Source organism: Trachemys scripta, chromosome 2 (assembly GCF_013100865.1).
Source record: "Trachemys scripta elegans isolate TJP31775 chromosome 2, CAS_Tse_1.0, whole genome shotgun sequence".
Lineage (NCBI taxonomy): Eukaryota > Metazoa > Chordata > Testudines > Emydidae > Trachemys > Trachemys scripta.
The window spans coordinates 233999574-234023142 of NC_048299.1; the positions used below are offsets into that span (position 1 = coordinate 233999574).

The 23569-nt window shown below is 39.1% G+C and overlaps 1 long non-coding RNA gene across 1 annotated transcript; it reads right to left on the bottom strand.

Annotated features, from left to right (window-relative positions):
* Window positions 1-581: 581 nt before the first annotated feature.
* LOC117873620 lies at window positions 582-23368 on the bottom strand. The gene is made up of 2 exons (XR_004644773.1): window positions 22940-23368; window positions 582-921 (listed from the first exon to the last, which is right to left on the bottom strand). It is a non-coding gene; the product is annotated as an uncharacterized LOC117873620 (long non-coding RNA).
* Between the last annotated feature and the right edge of the window lie 201 nt (window positions 23369-23569).

Here is a 23569-nt window from a genome sequence, read left to right on the forward strand (position 1 = left end):
AGACCATTGTTCTTTGTTCTGTCATCTGCCACCACTGAGAACAGCCGAGCTCCATCCTCTTTGGAACCCCCCTTCAGGTAATTGAAGGTTGCTATCAAATCCCCTCTCATTCTTCTCTTCTGCAGATTAAATAACCCCAGTTCCCTCAGCGTCTCCTCAGAAGTCATATGCCCCAACCCCCTAATCATTTTTGTTGCCCTCCACTGGACTCTCTCCAATTTGTCCCGCTCCTTTCTGTAGTGGGTGCCCAGATGTGGCCTCACCAGTGCCGAATAGAGGGGAATAATCACTTCCCTAGATCTGCTGGCAACGCTGCTACTAATGCAGCCCAATATGCCATTAACCTCTCGGCAACAAGAGCACACTGTTGACTCATATCCAGCTTTTTGCCCACTGTAATCCCCAGGTCCTTTTCTGCAGAACTGCTGCTTAGCCAGTCGGTCCCCAGCCTGTAGTTGTGCATGGGATTCTTCCATCCTAAGTGCAGGACTCTGCACTTGTCTTTGTTGAACCTAATAAGCTTTATTTTGGCCCAGTCCTCCAATTTGTCTAGGTCCCTCTGGACCCTATCCTTACCCTCCAGCTTATCTACCTCTCCCCGCAGCTTAGTGTCATCCATGAACTTGTTTTTTGAATCTTTGCATTTTCATTCTTTTTAGCTTTCTCAGCACTTGGAGTAGTGTGGACCACTGAGGAGCTGGAGCTGTGTTTCTCGATTTTTTTGTCTTTTTTTTTTTTAATCAGATTCTTCTCTTTTGTCCATGGGCTTGATGTATCTTTGTGTTGGATGGTCCTGATTCTTTGGTTGAGTTCTTCCTTTGCTTTATGATGTTGTTAAGGGTTTCAGAGTGGATTCCCAGTTTTTTGGAGATTGCAATAGTGATGGCTTCATTATGTCATCATTAGGAGAGTTGCTCAGGTCTGATTAGGAAACAGAAGTTCCAATTTAGAATAAAATATCTGCTTACAACATTATTACAAAACAAAACAAAAAAACAGACTAAATTTTAGCAATAAAATATAAGGGTATTTTGTGCTGTTTAAAAACCATATAAAAGGCATTGCTTTACAAAATCCAGTTCAGGATGTAACACATACACACTAATTAAAAGCAATATTTCACAAAATTATCTTTCAACACAGGATAAAGACCCAGAGGTACATGTTTCTTCTGTTTTCCCCCAACTGCCTTTGGCTTAATGAGAAAGCAAAATTTTAGCTAGTATTGTTCCCCAAATCCTTTGTTTACAGAAATACTCTTATATCTTGTTTAAAAATAGCTTTTTCAAAGCAGTATTAAACATATGCATAGTTAAAATTAAAATTAAGTTTTCCTAGCTCTGGTGAATTACAGGTTGAAATTTCTGTTTCCATGCTAAATAGATCACACTGCAATAAAGAAACATCATTGGTAAGGACAGTATACACAGAGAGTTATTCAGAGTTATAAAATAAACATTTTACCTCCTGCAGTCCAGCAGCAACCATTCTCTCCAGGATGATTTCTGTTGTAAAAAGACAGTCTCTAAAAAAAAGTTCTGGTTTTTAATCCCATGTCTACCTCTTTGTTTCAAATCAGACTTCAATATCTATATTTAGCAGGTTGTTTTGAACACTACTGCTCTGAATTGATAGATACATGAGGAATTTATGCACCCATCCCCTTCCCAAACATTCCCTGTTGTGGTCTAGGAGTGAAAATGTATGGGCTGCTTTTAGTTATTTTTTAGTTAAAATATATTTTTCTATTTCAATTAAAAATAGAGCACTGCAGTCTTTTTACAGTGTTAAACAGTAAATCATCATACACAATCCTGAATGCTACTGTAACCCCACTCTAGGAATCTTGCAGCTGACAGTGAATATCTTAGTTTTTTTTTTTTTCATTTAAAAATGTTTTTGTGCTTAAAGTTTGTTTGTTTTAAAATAAAAATGGTGTGACGGGTTAGATCACAGAAACCCCCTGGGAGCTGCCACCTGATGTGCCAAGACTACCTCTGCTCCTGTTTTCCCTGCCAGCTCAGGACTCCAGCACCCTGTCTTGCTGAGCCAGACAGTCCCATCTGCTCCAACAAAGACCCAGGGTCTGAATTACTTGCCCCAAAGCTTAAGGTTTACCTGAAAACAGCTCACAGAAGTGTGCTTGTCTTTAGCACTCAGATACCCAACTCCCAATGGGGACTAAACCCAAATAAATCTGTTTTACCTTGTATAAAGCTTATGCAGGGTAAACTCATAAATTGTTCGCCCTCTGTAACACTGATACAGAGATATGCACAGTTGTTTGCTCCCCTAGGTATCAATACATACTCTGAGTTAATTAATAAGTGAAAGGTGATTTTATTAAATACAGAAAGTAGGATTTAAGTAGTTCCAAATAGTAACAGACTGAACAAAGTAAATCACCAAGCAAAATAAAATAAAATGCACAAATCTATGTCTAATCAAACTGAATACAGATAAGATCCTCACCAGTTCCACAATGCTCCCTTTTACAGACTGATCTCCTTTTACCCTGGGTCCAGCAATCACTCACACCCCTTTGTTCCAGTTTCTTCCAAGTATCGTGGGGGGGTGGAGAGGCTCCCTCTTTAGCCAGCTGAAGACACTATGGAGAGGTCTCCCAGGGGTTTAAATAGACTTTCTCTTGTGGGTGGAGACCCCCTCCTCACTCCTATGCAAAGTCCAGCTCCAAGATGGAGTTTTGGAGTCACCTGGGCAAGTCACATGTCCATGCATGACTCACAGTCTTTACAGGCGGAAGCCATTGTCCACATGGTATCTTGTATGTCTCCAGGAAGATTTCTTATGTGGATTGGAGCATTCCAAGATGCATTGTTCCCCAAGTGCTTCCTGATCGGGTACTTAACCTTGAGAATTCCTTCCTAAAGAAGCTGACCAAATGCCTCACAAAGCTTACTTAGAAATCAAGCAAGTATACAGCCAATATTCTTAACCTCAAGTACAAAATGATATATGTGTACAAATAGGATGAATAAATATAGTAGACCATAATCTTTACAGAGATATGTTACATGGCACAGGCAGCACAAAACATATTCCACTTATGTCATATTCCCATAAAGCCTTATGGGAGGTACCGTCACAAATGGTAGCACACCATCACAGTAAATAGCCCTCAAATACCCTCCACTTTGAACTGTATGATAGCCTGGAGTTGTGCTTATTTTTACAAAAAGAGTGGAGGTTTGTGGCTCTTTATAACATTCAAATTTTGGGTTAGACCAGGGTTACTTTTGAAAATAAGCTTTTAAAAACACTTTTCATGACTTTTTGAATAGTCAACGAGATTGACCAATGGCATTTTACAGCTCCCTAAGGTTTTAATTTAATATTTTTTTCAGAAGTCGTCACTCATTTGTGTGTGTGTGTCTGCTCACTTAAGGCTGAAGTGATCTAACCTAATTACCAATTATTTTTAGCCATGACAGGGCATAATATATTTAACCCTGATGGGGTGTTTAGGGAGCCTGGGTGTCTGTTTACATCTTCCCTATTGTTCACATGATCATTGGAGGCCATAGAGCTACCCAGGCCATTTCAGGGGCGGGGGGGGGGAGGGCAGTTAAACCAAGGATCCCAGTTCAGTCCAATGGGTTTGAGTCAGATTTATTGTTCTCAGGCACATGGCTCAAAATTGCATGTTTTATAAAGCTATAAAGAGTTTATTTTATTTTAAACACCAGTATTTTATTTCCATTGGATTCTTCTACGAACATTTCAGTGTTTTGCTGTAAAATAGGTCTCCTTTCTTAAAGACACAGTAGCAAGGTTCTCACAAACTATTTTATTTAAAAGACAGAGAGGCCTTGAAAGTACCAGGGTGGCTGCTTCAAACCCCCATTTTATTTTAAGGCCTTATAACAGAAACACAGATAGCTATGGAGCAGTAACAAGCCATTGTGTCTACACCTTTCCCCTAAACACTCTTGTCTTTATGTTTCCTTCTATTAACTACATAGATTTTTAGTGCTGGATATATGTACCCTATTGTTTTACATTTTATTTGGAATTTTGCCCTTTTTACTCTTCGTGTATTACTAGATTACACTCAGTTTTAATTTTGAAAATAAAATATTTTTAAACTTTTGAGAACTCTTGCAGTTTTCTTTGAAGGTGCCAGAGCACCATTGGAGCTAACACAAATTCCATAGCTCTCACAGGGCCAATGTTTCCTTCTCCATGTTTCCACAATTTCTGAAAATGTGCTTTTAAAACAAGATGGCATCTTTAATATCAAGGGCTTGAGAGCTTCCAGGTCAATGCTACCAAATAACTAACAACTAAGAGTTAGAGGCCAGGTTTCCAGCCTAGATACCCTCTCTGGTTGGCTTGGGGCATGAATATAAAGACATAAGAATGGCCATATTGGGTTAGACATAGCCCAATATCAGTCTTCTGACAGTGACTGGTACCAGATGCTTCAGAGGGAATGAACAAAACATGGCAATGTATTGAGTGTCATCCAACCCCAGCTTTTGGCAGTCAGAAGTGTAGGGACACTCGGAGCATGAGTTGTAACCCTGGCCATCTTAGCTAATAGATCCATCATGGCTATTATCCATGAATTTACCTAATTCTTTTTTTAACCTAGTTATACTTCTGCCTTCGTAATATTCTGGGGCAATGAGTTCCACAGGTTGACTGAGTGTTGTATGAAGCAGTACTTCATTAGGTTTGTTTTAAATCTGCTGCCTATTAATTTTTTTGGATGATCTCTAGTTCTTGTGTTATGTGAAGGGATAAATAACACTTCCTTATTCACATTCTCCACACATTCAAGAGTGTGTAGGCCTCTATCATCTCCCCCTCAGCTGTCTCATTTCCAAGCTGAAGAATCCCCATTTTTCTCTCTTTCCTCATATGGAAGCTGTCATAACTATAAAGGGAAGGGTAACAGCTGTCCTGTGTACAGTACTATAAAATCCCTCCTGGCCAGAGACTCCAAAATCCTTTTCCCTGTAAAGGGTTAAGAAGCTCAGGTAACCTGGCTGGCATCTGACCTAAAGGACCAATAAGGGGACAAGATACTTTCAAATCTTGGGGGGGGGGGAAGGCTTTTGTTTGTGTTCTTTGTTTGGGAGTGTGTTCGTTCTCGGGACTGAGAGGGACCAGACATCAATCCAGGTTCTCCACATCTTTCTAAACAAGTCTCTCCTATTTCAAACTTGTAAGTAAATAGCCAGGCAAGGCGTGTTAGTTTTCCTTTGTTTTCTCAACTTGTAAATGTACCTTTTACTAAAGTGTTTATCTTTGTTTGCTGTACTTTGAACCTAAGACTAGAGGGGAGTCCTCTGAGCTCTTTAAGTTTGATTACCCTGTAAGGTTAATTTCCATACTGATTTTACATAGATGATTTTTACCTTTTTCTTTAATTAAAAACCTTCTTTTTAAGAACCTGATTGATTTTTCCTTGTTTAAGATCCAAGGGGTTTGGATCTTGATTCACCAGGAGTTGGTGGGAGGAAGGAGGGGAATGGTTAATTTCTCCTTGTTTTAAGATCCAAGGGGTTTGGATCTGTATTCACCAGGGAATTGGTGAAGGTTTTTCAAGGCTTCCCAGGAATGGAATCCATTGAAATGGTGGCAGCGGAACCAGAGCTAAGCTGGTAGTTAAGCTTAGAAGTTTTCATGCAGGCCCCTACATTTGTACCCTAAAGTTCAAAGTGGGGATCCAGCCTTGACAGAAGCTGACCCATACCCTAATCACTTTTGTTGCCCTTCTTTGTACTGTTTCCAATTCTCATATCTTTTTTGAGAAGGGGCAACCAAAACTGCATGCAGCATTCAAGGTATGAGCGTACCATGGATTTATATTGTAGCATTATGATCTTTACTGTTTTATTATCTATGCCTTTCCTAATGGTTCCTAGAATTCTATCCTAGGTTTTTTGTCTGCTGCTGTACATTGAGCAGATGTTTTCAGAAAACTATCCACGATGATGCCAAGATCTTTCTTGGGTGGTAACAGCTAATTTAGACTACCGGTATGTCATTTTGTATGTATAGTTGGGATTATGTTTTCCCAATGTGAATTACTTTGCATTTATCAACATTGAATTTCATCTGTCATTTTGTTGCCCAGTCACCCAGTTTTGTGGGATGCCATTGTAACTCTTAGTTAAGTCCAACGTTGATTGCAAGCCAGTAATCTGCAAATCTGGCAACCTTACTGTTTTCTCCTTTTTCTAGATCATTTATGAATATGTTGAACAGTGCTTGTCCCTAGGTGAACCTGCTTTTTTCCTCTCTCCATTGTGAAAACTGTCCATTTATTCCTACCTTTTGTTTCTTGTCTTTTAACAGTTCTTGATCCATGAGAGATCCCTCTTATCCCATGACTGCCTCCTTTGCTTAAGAGCCTTTGGTGAGGGACCATATCAAAGGCTTTCTGAAAGTCCAGTACACTATATCCACTGGATCACCCTTGTCCACATGCTAATTGACCTCTTCAAAGAATTCTAATAGATTGGTGAGGCATGATTTCCCTTTACAAAAGCAGTGATGACTCTGCCTCACCATAATATGTTCATGTATATGTCTGATAATGTTGTTCTTTACTATAGATTTTAAACAGTGTGTCTGGTATTGAAGTTAGGCTTACTGGCCTGTAATTGCCAGGATCTCTTCTGGAGCCTTTTAAAAAATCAGCGTTACATTAGCTATCCTCCAGTCAGCCGGTACAGAGGCTGATTTAAGCATAGACTACATACCACAGTTTGTAGTTTGGCAATTTCATATTTGAGTTTCTTCAGAACTCTGGGGGGAATATTATCTGATCCTGGTGACTCATTACTGTTTAATTTATGAATCTGTTCCAAAGTCACCACTACTGACACTTCAATCTGGGACTAAAAGAACAGGAGTACTTGTGGCACCTTAGAGACTAACAAATTTATTTGAGCATAAGCTTTCATGGGCTTTTGCGGATACAGACTAACACGACTGCTACTCTGAAACCAATCTGGGACAGTTCCTCAGATTTGTCACCTAAAAAGAATGACTCAGGTCTGGGAATCTCCTTTGCATCCTCTGCAGTGAAGACTGATGCAAAGAATTTGTTTAGCTTCTCCATAGTGGGCTTGTCTTCTTTGAGTGCTCCTTTAGCACCTCAATCATCCAGTGGCTCCACTGACTGTTTGGCAGGCTTCCTGCTTCTGAGGTACTTAAAAAAAAATGCTGTCTGTTTTGTCTTCTGGTAGTTGCTCTTCAAATTCATTTTTGGCCTGCCTAATTATGCTTTTATACTTGCTGGAGTCCATGCTTCTTTCTATTTTTCACAGTAGAATTTGATTATCAATTTTTTAAAGATGTTCTTTTGCCTCTAACTGCCTCTCTTACTGCCATGGTGGCATTATTTTGGTCCTCTTACTTTTATTTTTCCATAAGTATTTATTATGAATAATTATTACTTATTATTATACTTATTATTTTATTATTTATTTGGGGTATATAAATAGTTTGAGCCTCTATTATGGTGTTTTTAAAGTTTCCATGCAGCTTGCAGGCATTTCACTCTTGTGACTGTTCTTTTCAATTTCTGTGTAACTAGCCACCTCATTTTTGTGTAGTTTCCTGTTCCAAAGTTAAATGTTACTGTGGTGGGTTTCTTTATTATTTCCCCCAATAAAGGTGTTAAATTTAATTACATTATGGTTGCTATTACTGAACGGTTCAGCTATATTCACGTGTTGGACCACATCCTGTACGCCACTAAATCAAGTATAGTCTCTCCCCTTGTGGGTTCCAGGACTAGCTGCTCCAAAAAACAGTCATTAATAGTGTCTAGAAATTTGATCTCTGCATCCTATCCTTAAGTGACATATTCCCTTTCACTCTGGGGACAGGTTAAATCCCCTATTATTATTGGGTTGTCTGGTTTTGTAGCCTCTCTAATCTCCCTGAGCATTTTAACAATCACCATCACCATCCTTTTAAATGTTATATGCCAGGAATATCTTTCTATTTTGGTTTAAGTGGAGCCCATCATCTGGAAGGTGGAGGTCCTACTGCCCACAAGGCCCCACCAATTCGCTCATGTTCCTGATTGGGCCCACCTAGAGTCCTAGACTGAGACCAGTTGGCAGAGGGGAGCATGGGCAGGCCACAGAAGTCATGGCTCACCCCCAAAAAGTAAAAGCAGACACACATGGCGCAGGCCCCAGAGGTGAGTGCTCAGGAAACATTGAGGCCTGTGTTTTCTGAACTGATGGGTCAAGGGGAAAGGTGACACTACCTGTGCCCTACAGTGCATGCTCAATGGGCAGGTCCTAAATCATAGCTCTCTTAGTGCCACTCCCTGACTAATCAGCACCAAGACATGTGAATAGAGTTTGACAGGTGGAGTTGTGAAAATTTGACAGCTTGTGTACTCCTAAACTACTCCTTTATTCAAGGTTACCTCACAAACAGTAATTATTTGAGCCACATATCAGCCACTGTAAATCTTAGAGCTGTGCAAAAGATGATTGTATCCTATCTATGCACTGTTTTCCCCATCATTTCATGTTAACAAACACTTTTTACCCTCCAAAATGAAATCCTTAATTAAAGGCAAATACAGGCTGGGTCTTTTTCAACCAGTAACCATTGGAATTAATAAACCTAAAACCAAATAACCAGTGCATTCTCTAGATATTTTAACACATTATTATGTTGGTGATTACTCACTAGTAAACTAAAATCATTGTATAAATTTGGAGTACTTCCGATTTTTCAGTTGTAAATACATCTAGGGCTGGTATTTCTTTGTCAGTATCATGTGCTGAAAATTATTTTGAACAAGTAGATAGTGTTTTGTCAGTCACTATGTCATTAAAACTGGACTAGAGAGAACCCCTTTTAAAAGACCGGATAAAGGAATAAATGTACAGCTTAATGTGAAAGACAATGAAAAAATGACCTTTTCAATAGAGAGGGTTAGTTAAATTAGCATGTATTACTTGTGTTTTACTCAAGCTGATTGATTATTTGATCAAATATGTTATTCATTTAAGCAGTTTTGCTCCCCAACCCAGCTATGTTAGACCTTGTCAAGAAATTAGAGGAGGCTTTTTTTTCTTTTTTTGTCAAAAGCAAAATGTTTCATGGAAATGTATCAGTTTTGACAAAATGTTGTCAGGAAGGTGTCTCAGATGCATGATGGAATTTGAGGGGGGGGAAGATGAGAGAAGAGAGTGGGAGAGAAGGCCAATAACGTGGTAATCAGGGCACTCATCTGGGAGGTGGGAGAGACAGGTTCAAGTCCCTGCTCCAGATCAGGGAAAGTGCCCTATCACCAGGCTATTGGCTATTCTGGGGTGGGTTGGTCTTTTTGTGTGTGTGAAGAGTTTTGAAAGGTCTCACTCTGAAAAGCTCTAATTTCTTCTGTTTGGTCGTGCACTGGAATGCAAACCAATCAGGAAACCTTGACATTTTTCTCTAAACAGAATTGTTGTTTTCTAGCCAGACCTACTTTTTTTGTCACTGACTTAAATGGGTACAGAGTTAGGCCCAATTTTCAAATTGTTTGTGTAAGTTTTCCGCTTATGAGTTTGCAAAGTTTTCACTTAAATTGAGGTTTGATTGTTTTTTTCAATTGTTGGTGCATGACTCGTCACCTAAGATCATCTGGTATTGTATCTTCTCCCAGCTTGAATGAAGACTAATTTTTTTTAATGGGAAAATAATAAATACTATATATCCAACATTTTTGCGAGCACACTGTCTGTTCAAGTGGAGGTCTGAGTATTACTGTAAAGAATATTCATTCCCCAAACATCAAAGCAATATGCAGGTTTATGAGCATGGTCAAAACAACCATTCAGAATATAAACAAATGCTTAAGAACATTATTTAACCTGTTCTCCTGTGTACCAAACCAAAATCTGGAATAATAGAACCCTCTTTAAAGAGCACTAGTTAAAGCCATAGTTTTGTTAAATCTTTGAGCAATGAGAAGATGCATTTAACAGAATTCTTCTCTATGAAAAACATAGCTTGTTCATCTAGCCAGGAAACACTAAAGCAGCAAAACCTGAAATGACTTACATTAGGGCATATTTGCCATAATATTTAAGGTGGTGGGGCCAAACATGAGAGAGATAGGACTTTAATATTAGTATAGAGGTATTAGCATGTCTTCCTCATAACGCATGGCACAAGTATTAAGCGCAAGGAGCCGTTATATGTATTACTTAGTAATAATGTATATATGTACATAAATTTATATCACCCAAGTGGGCTCTCAACTACAAATAAATGCTTTTATTTTCCAACCTGTTCAAATAAATGTGCTATACTAGAAATAAATCACTAATTCCCACTCAACCATTTATTACAGCGGTAGAAAATGATTATAATATTCTTGGTCAAAAGGGACATCAATCAGCACTAAAAAATTTCCATAATGATGAGTGCATGCAGTGTTGTTATAGCTGTGTTGGGCCCAAGGTATTAGAGAGACTAGGTGGGTGAGGTAATATCTTTTATTGGCCCAACTTCTGTTGGGGAGAGAGACAAGCTTTCAAGCTTACAGAAGTTCTAAATCTTGTCTCCCTTACCAATAGATGTTTGATCCAATAAAATATTATTTCACCCACCTTGTCTCCATAATGAGTTCTTTCACAGAAGAAACAGGAAACTGTTCTTTGGCAAAGATCCTAGCACCTCAGATGTAGTCTGGAATGAACAGTTCTCTGTACATATGGCCTGATCCAAAGCACATTGAAGTTAATAGAATCTTTCCATGAGTCCCTGGGCTTTGAGTCAAGCCTTAGGCTCTTAAAACAGTGGTACAAAGAAGAATGCTCAGAAAGCTACTTGCATTTATGGATGAAAAACACACTTCCAATTTTTTTTAAGAGGATGGCTTTCTTTCTCTTTTGCAGTGTAGAAGAGCTTTGTTATATACCATCTGGTTTTCTGTGACCAGCTAGGTATCACTGAGTCAGATAGTGGCTCAGCCTTCTCAGGTACACATAGGGGAGAGATGAGAAAATGACAAAAAGTACCTCTATTCATTTTGCCCAGAAGCCAGACACAATGTGGTTAGGAAACAGAATGACTACTCTAGGCTAGTGCCACCAGCAGCAATAGAGCAGAGTCATGGGTGAGACCTCCTCCTCCCCACCCCTCTTTCCAGCTTTTCAGATGCCGGAGTGAGGGGATAGCATCTGTTTAAAGGGTGGTGGAGATGCCACTGCAGTTTGAACTCCAAGGAGCCCCAGAAAGAAACTGTTCAGCTTTGACTTAGGCTTCTCTCATGCACAGAAAATAAATATGAAATACAAGTTGTAGCCATGGTGTCCATAGATGAGTATACAACAAGTCATGGAAATTACATGAAATTTCTAGATGATCATGTTTTGATTTTTCTTTGTATATTATTGTTGCTGCATTGTTCATTCCTTTTGTTTAACTGAAAACAGAATTTTTTCCTCCTGAGGTAAGTCCCAGAAGCATTATCAGACTTATTGATATGTTATGCGGGAATCTAATCTCTTTTGTTCTTTCCTTAACAGGATTAAGCTGCATTTCCAAAACACAGAGTTTGCTCTGGCAATCTCAGCAAAGCAGTGAAAAGCTAAGTGGAGACAGATCCTGAACTGCCTTCTTACCATGGTGATGGATGTTCCCTCCAGACCCATGTGATAGCAAAGCACTATGGGAAAGCTTGCATTGTCACTACTTTTTTGATGAATAACTACATTTTTTTCCTCTAAGGCAGATCAGTTTGGATCCTTTCACAGGAACTAAATTCACACGAACAGGTAGCTTTCCATGAGAGAAGTCAAGAGAGGGAAGGGCCTGTCAAATAGGTTGCTGAGGGAGTTTTAATTATTGGGATAATCTTTAAACAAACTAGCTAAACTTTCTGTGTGACTTGATCCAAGTCTCTGAAGCTTTTTGGGATGGCCTGTCACAAGTAAATACAAACTCCTAATATTGCTGAAACAAACCTCTCCTAGTTATGTTGTTTAGAGCAGGGATGTCAAACTAATTTGGAAGACAGGGCTGGATTCCATCTTGAAGTATGACTTAGAGGCCAGGATCTAAATGTGGGACTTATACTCCCCTCAATCTCCTATTGTCACTGCAAACTTTCCACAGGGATTAAGTGGTGAATACAGACTTTATGTAGCAAGTACTTCTATTTGTTCCATCCTTTATTCAGTATCACTCAGTGAGGCATGTCTCCCCTTTAGGGCACCACTTCTTCTGGCCTGTGTCTTTTCCTTCCACATCTTCTTTAGTCTGTGTTTCTCTCCCAATTGACCACTGTGGTCCTGACCCAATAGTCTTTCTGGGCCCTTATATTTGGATTCTTCCCACAGAGGTTGTAGGAGAACCCAGGCCCACCCTCTAAAAGTCCTTTAGTCCCTGTTCTCAAGGGAACAAAGGAAAGGAAACTAAATTAAACCTAGAGCAGCACCAGCTGGATTCTCCAGCCATCTGTCCTACAACTCTATGCTCATAGGTAACTGAAGGTAGCTGGATTCCCAGCTGTGTGCCTCTCTGGAAGCTGGAGGTGAAAGGTCTGTCCTCCCTCCCCAGGCTGGGGCTTTCTGAACTGAGCTTCTCCCTTTTATATCTCATCCTCCAAGATTGACATGTCTTGCAGGCATGATGGGTGGGGGTTGCCTGAGCCCAAAGTGTCTCTTTAACCCCTTCATGCCTGGTGGAGGGTTTGTACATATTATCACACTGAGTATGTCAGTCAGGACACATAAGCACATCATGCTGGCTGGATTCAGGTCATAGGCCTTAAGTTTGAATACAAGACATATATTTGTATTTTTAAATTCTAAAGCTTCATACAGACATTACAGGCTAACTTCTACCCTTACTTACAATCTGTGCATACCCAGAGAAGTCAAGGGCAGCATTTGACCTTCAGTATTCCTTACCAACCAACAAGAGAATCAGGTAATTATCAGATTTGCAAAGTAAGGATGTGGGAGTTGCCCTCAATTTAAAAAAAAAGAAGGGAAAAAGAGAGAGCAAATGAATTGGTCCAGAAGAATGAATTATACATAGCCTGTAAAATATAATTAAATACAGGAAAGCTGGGTATATAAATTAAGCTGAGCACTCATGCAAGCAAATACATACAGTAGTGTTCTGGATTTATTCAGCTGTTGATATCTACTAGCTGAACTGATATTATTTAATTAAAATAATACCCATTACCTTTTATAATTGTTTTTGGTAAGAAATTACACTTTCTGACAAAACTGCTCCATCTGCAGCATGTAAGAAGTATCAGCTGGAGATTCTTAACTTCCCCCATGAGTCAGCCATCCTTTCCTTATTTCCTCTTCTCAAAAAGTTATTCAAAGAAAGTTTCTGGAAAAGTGACTGCAACCTTTTCTCTCAATCTTGTCCTCAGTAAATGACTTAACAAGCATCGAGCAAATGAATCCACTTTCTAGAAGGTATCTGCGGAGTAGGAATGTGGCAGCTGCACAAATATCGCTTTTCACAGTTTTCAGCTAAGAGGAAACAGATCATCAAAACTTGAATGCTTCATTTTATAATGATGTTTCATATTGTGCTACTTTGAAAAGGGAAGTGCCTCTTGACAAAGTAAAAAAAGCCTCCAACACTGGCAGCTGATGTAAACAAAAAAGTCTTCTCCCAAGACAAGCTGAAAAGTGTGAGACTCATTCTCAATCTTCTACTTCTCTAGGTTAATGCGAACAATAATGAGCATAATGACAGCTCACAAGATTAGTTTTGAAACAATTCTTTGATGCCACTTTCTAGGGAAATCATGAAGTTTTTTACCCCAAAGATGCCTGCCAGAAGTTTCACATGCCATATTAGGAGCAAAATAGAAAGTGTGATGCCTTCTGTTTCATACTAAAGGCAACGTGCTGATGAAGAGCCTTGTTCACACATGAAGCAGCAAAGAGCTGGAAAATGGTCAGAAACAGTTCTGAGACACCATAAATCCTAGGAACTATGTCTTGGTGCCATGGCCAAAGGTAAATGAAGCTGCTCATAGAACTTACACTAGGGGTGAGGAACAGGGCATGGAGCACCTGCTCAGCTCATACACAACCAGCACTACAGTCTTTGGGCAACAGGAGCAGTCATGGTTCTGTGATGGAATATATAAACCCCTGTTTTTAAGGCTTCCACAGTGCAGCTTCAGATATCAGGGGAATATAGGTTCTTCACCTGAGATCCTCCTTCCTTAGAGCAAGTAGTCAAGGGTGGTGAGGAGTAGGCAGAGCCATGGCTTCCCCTATCTGCAGGTCTACGGTTAGTCACCAAATTCAGGACCAACTAGGTGAATGATAAAGAATTAAGGCCTGGATCCAGCAAAGGATTTAATCGCATGCTTAATTTTCAGCATGAGTGATCATACTGACACCAAAGGGACTACTCACACATTTAAGTGCTTTGTTGGAACCAAGGTCTAAAATTGTGGCAATTGCATTTAATGGCTCATAGGTCCTGGAAAGGTGGCAGATTAACAATCCACATCAATCTCCTCAAATTTCCTTTGTTTTTTATTTGACTGGGTTTAGTTTCCTCAAAAATGAATGCTAAGCATGACAAACCTAATTATAACATTATAAATAAATGACATCAAACACTAATACAATGCTCTCTCCTTAAATTGTCTATGCTCCATCCTCTTCTTTTTGTTACTTAAGTTTAATCATGCATCCCATAGCCTAGATAGAACTGCGATAAAAGGACATTATATTACTCTTTATACTTATCTTTTATACGAAGGTGAAACAAAAAAAAATGTTTCAGTACTTGTGAAAATAGACTGAGCGACTGAATGGACTGGAGTAAAGTAAAATGACTCCTGCTTTTGAGGTTTGAATCTTGGAGCTTTCTTCCTGACAACTTTTAAAGACCACACATCCTGGGTCTCTCCAAAGGAATCATGCAGCCTTGCTAAATGATCATTAGATGCTTTGGGCCACACCTAATTTCCTCAACTTGTAAATAATATTCTGCTACTAGTAGTGAAGAAAAGTTTTGTTGCTATTGGTGGTAGTTTTATTTTATATTGTTTTTCTAACCCAGTTGACAAGTCTGGAATAAATAAACAACTATGTCCTTGATAGGTGAGCTCCTTCGCAATATAGCTATGTTTATCACCCTCATAGTAGTGTACACAAACTTGGTACAACTGTTGTCTTTTGGCCACTCTAGTATTCTGGTGTCGGTACATGCTGATCTATTCTCTTCCCCTTCTAATTTATCTTTTAGCAAGCACACAGTGTTTTGCAAAAGTTTTACTGGGAGAATCCTCCAGTACTCCAATTGTTGCTTCATCTTGAACCATTTTTTTTTCTGGAACATTTTCCACATTGTGTTTCAACTGCGTGGAAGTTAAGGCCCTGATCCTGCAAATACTTATGCTTTACTTTACACACATGAATGTAGTCAATGGGTCAGTTCTACTCACATGTTCAAAGTTAAGCAGATGCATAAATGTTTGTAGGATTGGGGCCTAAAATAGTGATCACAGCAAATCTTTTGTTTGCTTGGGTAACCCACTGCTAAGCTAAAGAGCCTTGGCTTTTTACTTCAAGTTGTAGCAGCTCAAGCTTTTAGCTCTGGAAATCCCGAGTTCTGCCCCTGGTGTGTCAGACAAGATAGCAGTCATTAAATAAATTCCAGGTTGGGTGCAGAAGGAGACCAGTAATACATACTTGCCAGTGGGTTGTATTATCCAAAGCATTGTCTTTGGTCCTACTAGCCTAATTCCACTGAGGAGGAATAAGACAATTGCCTTTATTTTTTAATGATATTAAAAGTTTCAGTTTGAACATTTACCTCAGAAATGTTTTTATGCCTTCCAGGCATGCTTTCTGCTAGATACTGAATAATATACATCTCATCAATAAAACAACAACCAACATCAGAATCATAAAAACATAACTTGGTTTTGGTTACCCTGTGTGCCCCCTCCACTCTCTCTTTTTCAGCAGCTTCTCACATTGCTGCTTCTTCAAGGGAGGGGAATCAAACTCTAGGATCAGGTGCAGGGGAAAGAAGGAGTAACCACCTGTTTGACTTCCTCTCCCATACCCCTCCAAATCGTAGGCCAAAAGCTTCTCTCTGGACCAGCAGCATCTCACAAGATCAGCTATTTGTGGTTCAAGATCCATGGATCCTACACATACCTCTCCCAAAATGTGGTGTACTTCATCCAATTCACTAAATGCCCCAATAACAACTATGTGGGTCAAACCAGACAATCACTATGTTATCAAATGAACTCGCACAGAAAAATGATAAAAGACAAAAGACACTTTCACCTGTGAGTGAAAACTTTTCACAAAGTGATCACTCTATAGCTGACCTCTAAGTCCTCGTTTTCAAAAGAAACCTGCACAGCACCTTCACAAATGATTGTGGGATCTTAAATTCATAATTTTACTAGACTCTAAAAATCATGAACTGAATAGGGATACTGGATTTATGGCTTATTACAACAATCTGCAACGCACTAACCACCCTCCCAGTTTTTTTTCACCCTTCCTTCCCTCATCTGACTGGAGGGATGTTAATTGGCCATGTTATCTTGAATAGTCCCTTGAAATATATGTTAACAACTTATGCTAAACAATTTGTTCTATGCTGACATTCTGAGTACATTTCCTAGACCTGAAGAAGAGCTCCGTATAAGCTTGAAAGTCTCTCTCACCAACCGAAGTTGGTCCAATAAAAGATATTACCTCACCCACCTTGCCTCTCTCATAATTGTCTTCTGGCAGTCTAAAAATAATCAGTATAATTAACGTAATAGCTCTCTCTCCAACTGAGAAACTAATTTCTCAACAATAATATTTTTCAGGTGGAAAAATTAGAATGAAATAAAATAATTATTTTTCAGGACCATTTTGCAAAGTGAGGATGGCAAAGTTTGACTGCATTTTCTAACCTGCTGTGATTCTCTCCCTTTCCCAACTGTAATTCACTTTTCTTTCCTCCTGCATTGACATCTCAGTCTGAAAATGGAGTAGGTTGCATATAATTGTTTCTTAACATATATATGCTGGTCTTTTACCAGCGATATCTTAAGACATATGCTTTGAAACATTTATCCTTAAACTTGCATTTGGCATTTGACAGCCCATTTTCCATACACAGTGGTCAATGTTCTGGCCCCAATCCTGCAAAATTAAGCATATATGAAATCTCATTTAGAGTTAAGCATATGCATAAATCTTTGTATGGTAATTAGAAATTTTGAATATTTAGAGCATTGCAGTCAATTCACTGAGACGTTTCCCTGTAGAAACAGAAAAATGTCACTTAATTGCAACATGCTAATTATTTGCCTTTCAGTTCCAACCATTTGCGGTCACTTTTGCAACATAGTGAACATTTCAACTCTTTTTGTACATTCTTATAGCTGCTTCCACAGTTGTACTCAGATGTGCAAATGCATATCAAGCCTCACATGTTAACAGTTTAATTCCTATGCAAATAAATGCAAACAATTAAATAGACTCACACAAATGCCTATGCTGCCCTGACGCAAAGAAACAATCATACTCCAATATTGTATTTTTTTTTAAGTATGTCCTCAGAAGAAGCATAGGGGTTTGTGAGTGGTGGAGGGACGACACCTCACTCTGAGGATACTCTTTTGGCCCTGGAAAACACAAACCAGGAAGGAGACTTATACACTGCAGCCTGCAAAGACATTGAATCATTTAAGTCCATTGCATAAGGGAGTAAGTCCTCAGGCTGTTTCTGTATTGTATTTCCAACTGACAGCAAACCTGACCTACAATGATGTGTTGATCTGGAAGCATAACAGCAAACAGAAGTATTCCCCAAGGAGCCAAGGATGCACTTTTGTTTGATAGAGGAGAAAAAGCTCCAACTGACATGCAGACATTTCACTTTCTTATTACAGAAGATGATAAGCTTGTTCATGGCAAGATACAGAAATCACTAGAACTTTTTCCTCTTCCTGCCTCTCACATTAGCTTTTACAAAATTGGTGAAGGGGAAAAAAATGAAACCAGTGGAAAAACCTCCAGTGATGTACATACAGATTTGAAATGTAATGGAGGACAGCACCTCAGCTATTGCCAGTGCATGTGGTATTTTTCATAGATAAGGACAGTTATGCCCATTATAAATGTGTGGCATGTGAATGACCGACAACAGTCGATTATAAAGTATTTGCAGATAATACAAATTATCTGTTTCTCCTGGGTGCATAATGAGCTAATTACTTTCAGATCAGTCCTGGCACATGCATTCTTGTTATGCTGAAGTTTGTAGCACATTATAAAATAGCTTGCTGCAGCATTCACCCTTGTAACAGTTTGTAATGCGCTAGAGTGCTTCTCTTTCCAACCAGATACCCACAGTCAATATAGACTGAACAAACACTTATTTCCAGTATATTATGGCTGGTACCAATTGAGTGGACATGAAGATGACTGTGCTGTTTCAGTGCATGTTATGCTTGAGGGCAGCTATAATGTTTTCTAGAATCAGAAACAGAAGCTTACAAAAATGAGTAAAGACATTTTACTCCCAGTTTAGGAATCCAAACACTAATTAGAGAAATACTAAAAAATAAACAGCTCATTGCAATAAATACTTTTAAATATAGTTTATTTAACTTTACAAGTAATTATAAAAATATAAGTTAATGTTGTTGGCCCATAGAGGTTATATAATATCTAATAAAAATGGTGTGTCTTTTTGTTTATTTTTTCTCCCTTTGTGTGTTAGTAACTTTGTTTCAAATGATGCTGTATAACTAATTGATACTCTGGGTTATGCAAGGTGCTAAGGTAATAAGGAAATGAATCACAAATATAATGCAAAATTCTTAGTCTGAGATAATAGCATAGGAAGTTGACTCATGCTTAACTATCATATTAGCAGTTTCTGTGTAGAAAAATGAATGCAGATCTCATTAATGATATGAAAGCAAACTGTAGTATGAATATCTCTAATGAAAACATAACAGTAGAGGTAGTGTACAGTGTCCCTTGGAATAAATAGCTGCTCTACTTCTGTACGGTATATTAGTTCACTCTTTGTCCATTCTTTATAACTAGAAGCACTCGGGTTTCCTGGCATGACTAGCAGCAGCAGGGAGTCTGACCTCTGATTGAAAGCCACAGCATAAAGGGGAGGAAATAGACATTATGGCCCATCACCCATTTATAGTGAATATGGTTTATAGCTGTATATTTGTGACCATTATTTCCAGGCTCTTCTTTGATAAATGATCAGTTTTCCTCCCACAAAGCAATGTCAAGTTTGGTAGAAAATAGGGCTGTCTAAAAATTAAAACAATTAATCATAATTAATCGCATGATTAAATCACACTGTTAAGCAATAATAGAATACCATTTATTTAAATAGTTTTGGACATTTTCTACATTTTCAAATATATTGATTTCAATTACAACACAGAATACAAAGTGTACAGTGCTCACATTATATTGATTTTTTATTACAAATATTTGCACTGTAAAAAACAAAATAGTATTTTTCAATTCACCTAATACAAATACTGTAGTGTAATCTCTTTATCCTGAAAGTTGAACTTAGAAATGTAGAATTATGTACAAAAATTACTGCATTCAAAAATAAAACAATGTAAAACTTCAGAGCCTACAAGTCCACTCAGTCCTACTTTTTGTTCAGCCAATCGCTCAGACAAATATGTTTGTTTACATTTTCAGGAGATAATGCTGCCCGCTTCTTATTTATAATGTCACCTGAAAGTGAGAATAGGCGTTCGCATGGCACTGTTGTAGCCGGCATTGCAAGATATTTATGTGCCAGATGCACAAAAGATTCATATGTCCTTCATGCTTCAACCAGCATTCCAATGGACATGTGTCCATGCTGATAACGGTTTCTGCTCGATAACCTTCCACAGCATTGTGGACCAATGCATGTTCATTTTCATCATCTGAGTCAGATGCCATCAGCAGAAGGTTGATTTTCTTTTTTGGTGGTTCAGATTCTGTAATTTCCGTTCAGAGTGTTGGCTCTTTTAAAACTTCTGAAAGCATGTGCCACACCTCATCTCTCAGATTTTGGAAGGCACTTCAGATTCTTAAACCTTGGGTTGAGTGATGTAGCTATCTTTAGAAATCTCACATTGGCACCTTCTTTGCGTTTTGTGAAATCTGCACTGAATGTATTCTTAAAAGAAACAACATGTGCTGGGTCATCATCTGAGACTGCTATAACATGAAATATATGGCAGAATGCAGGTAAAACAAAGTAGGAGACATACAATTCCCCCCCAAGGAGAGCCACAAATTTAATTAATACATTATTTTTTTAATGAGACTCATCGGCATGGAAGCATGTCCTCTGGAATTGTGGCCAAAGCATGAAGGGGCATATGAATGTTTAGCATATCTGCCACGTAAATATCTTGCAATACAGGCTACAAAGGTGCCATGCAAATGCCTATTCTCACTTTCAGGTGACATTGTAAATAAGAAGCGGGCAGTATTATCTCCTTTCACCATTAAGATATTGCACTAGAGTACTTGTATGAGGTCAATTGAAAAATACTATTTCTTTTGTTTGTCACTTTTACAGTGCAAATATTTGTAATAAAAAAAATATAAAGTGAGCACTGTCTACTTTGTATACTGTGTTGTAATTGAAATCAATATATTTGAAAATATAGAAAAACATCCAAAATATTTAATACATTTAAATTGGTATCCTTTTGTTTAACTGTGCGATTAAAACTATGATTAATCGTGAATAATTTTTTAATCATGATTAACTTTTTGGAGTTAATCAGGTGAGTTATCGACAGCCCTACTAGAAAACAATTGCTTGATAGTGAAGCTGAGTATGGAATAAACTTTGCCCCAACTGCTGAGCAAATGCAGCAGTCACAGAAGCAAGAATATCTTTGCATCCATGCAGCTTCTGTTCATCTTCCAGCTGTAGCCATGCTCACACTCCTTCTCCATCTGGCTTTGCTGCTTACATTGTTCCTACCTACCACCATTTGTCCTGGTGGTGGTGGCAGGCACAATGTCCTGTCTGCATGGCTCGGAGAGTGTGCTATTGTGCACCTATTTGGCCTGCAGTAACCTATACATGGCTCTGTGCTCTGTGTAAAGGTGAATCAATGAGACAGTTGTCATCAGGTGCTGATCCCATGTCTTAGTATCTGTCTACATCTTGGTCCATGATCAGAGGATGGAACTAGTTCAACAGATCCCCAGGTATGAGACTTCTCAACTTGTGTGTGTGTGTTCGTGTGTTGGTTTCTCTCTCTCTCTCTCTCTCTCACACACACACACACACACACACACACACACACACACACACACACACACATACATAACTAGTAGAGCTCCATCTCTGGCGGGACACTCGCCAGACTGCTTAGGGCCTACCTCACTGGGGCCCATGTGCTCTTTAAGCCCCTTGAGTCTGAAAATAGCCCAGGCACTGACCTGGCTGGGATTCCTGGGCAAACTCTTGGGGTGCAGATCCTCTAACACTCTCTTCGGAGACCTGGGAAAGCACAGTCCAACTGCCAACACCTAGGAGCTGTGTTGATCCCTCAGACTACACTGTATATTAAGCATACTCTCTCCCATAATTCCAGCTGTGTAAATGCTCTGGGTTTACAGTTTAACTTTTCAGGGGAACATAACATTGAAAGTCAATAGACACATAGACGGATTTTGCACATCATTGCTCTTTACCTAGCAGTTTGATTTAATTATTTAACAAGAGATGCCAAATAGCGAAGCTTAATCAACTTTATTAGTCAAAGATTATCACAACATAATACAGACAGGAAGCATACATACATTTATATTACCAACCCATCTGGAAGGCAGCAGTGCAGCAGTCACACTGCCTTGGTGCTGCACTCTGCCTCCATATATACACCGCTACCTCGATATAACGCGACCTGATATAACACGAATTCAGATATAACGCAGTAAAGCAGTGCTCCGGGGGGTCGGGGCTGCGCACTCCGGTGGATCAAAGCAAGTTCAATATAACGCGGTTTCACCTATAATGCGGTAAGATTTTTTGGCTCCCAAGGACAGCGTTATATCGAGGTAGAGGTGTACTAAGATTGAGGGTTTTACCATTTTTTTTATTACTTCTTATTTATTATTTTTGACATGTTTTGGAAGGATGTTTGCTAGACTAGCACAGACCCAGCAGTAAACAAGTCAAAATTTGTAACTAGGTTATTACCTTAACCATAATATTTTAGAAATCAGCAAAAGCTTAGAGACATTCTTCATTAGTTATGGCTTGGTACAGAGAGCATGTTAGCTTAGCCTTATCAAAATTGTTTTTTTGTGTGTTTTTTTGTTTTGTTTTTTGGAATGTTTTTATACCTAACACTGAGATTACAATACTTTACTTTTTCCCATGGTTAAACAGTTTAACATGAATATATTTGATAGTTATACAAAACCGTACATGAATATATATAATTTTATCTATGATATTGGATAACACTATAAACCATTCAGATTTTCTGTTATCTGGCTCCATACATATTTGATAAGACACAGAGCATCAAGCTTAGCAGAATACTTAAAGTCTGGCAAGTAGAGTATATTTCTCAAGCCTCATTGTATTCTCCTACTGTATACAGAGCATGTGTCATGAAAGGGTTACGGCACCTAACTATAGTACAGTTTCTAAAGCATTCTAAAGAAAATGTACTATACTTAGTCACAATTAGCTACTTTCATATTCTGGTTACATAACCTCTCCTTTTTAATCACACTTACAGCTACAGCAACAAACACATTCCATGATTTGATTAATATATTTTGCTTTTGAGCTGAATGCATCCATTTACCATTAGTTAGCAAAAAAACAATTTACATTCCTGGTTAATGATTCTGTTTGTGAGAACTATGTTCCCAAATATATTTTATTAACAAGAATTAATGTCACAAACCTTGTAAAACAGAGGTTCCCAAACTGTGGGGAATGTTCGGAGGAACGTGGTGGGGCCCGGGCCAGCACCTACAGGAGGCAGGGAAGGAGTGCCACCGAGCCCCAGTTTGTGCCCAGCTCTGCTCTGGCCCTGCTCCCCGCTGTGTCCTCAGCTCCCAGCCCAGCCCTGCTCCCAACTTTGTCCCCCAACGGCAGCCTGGCCACAGCTCTGTCCCCGGCCCCACCCCCGCCCCCAGCCACAGCTCCAGCCTTGGCCCCTGGCCACGGCCCTGCTCCTGGCCCCAGACCTGCCTTGAGCCGTGGCCCCAGTCTTGGCCACCTTACCCCTGTCTGTGTCTCTCCCCCTTCCCCAGGAGCTGTGGCCCCACTCCTGGCCCCAGCTTGGGAATGGCAGACAGGGTTAAAGGGGGGGCTTGACCCTGAAAAGTTTGGGGACCACTGTTGTAAAGTCTATTACTTATCTGGTAACTGCACCTTACAACATTTAACAATGTAAAACTTTGCAAGCTGGGTTTTTCCATTTTGCCTTTTGGCCTGGTTGTAAACACTGTGGGGCCTTGGCTTAGTTCAGTCAACAGCAGCATGAGAGACCCATAAAACTAGACAAAATAATAAATACGCCTATACACAT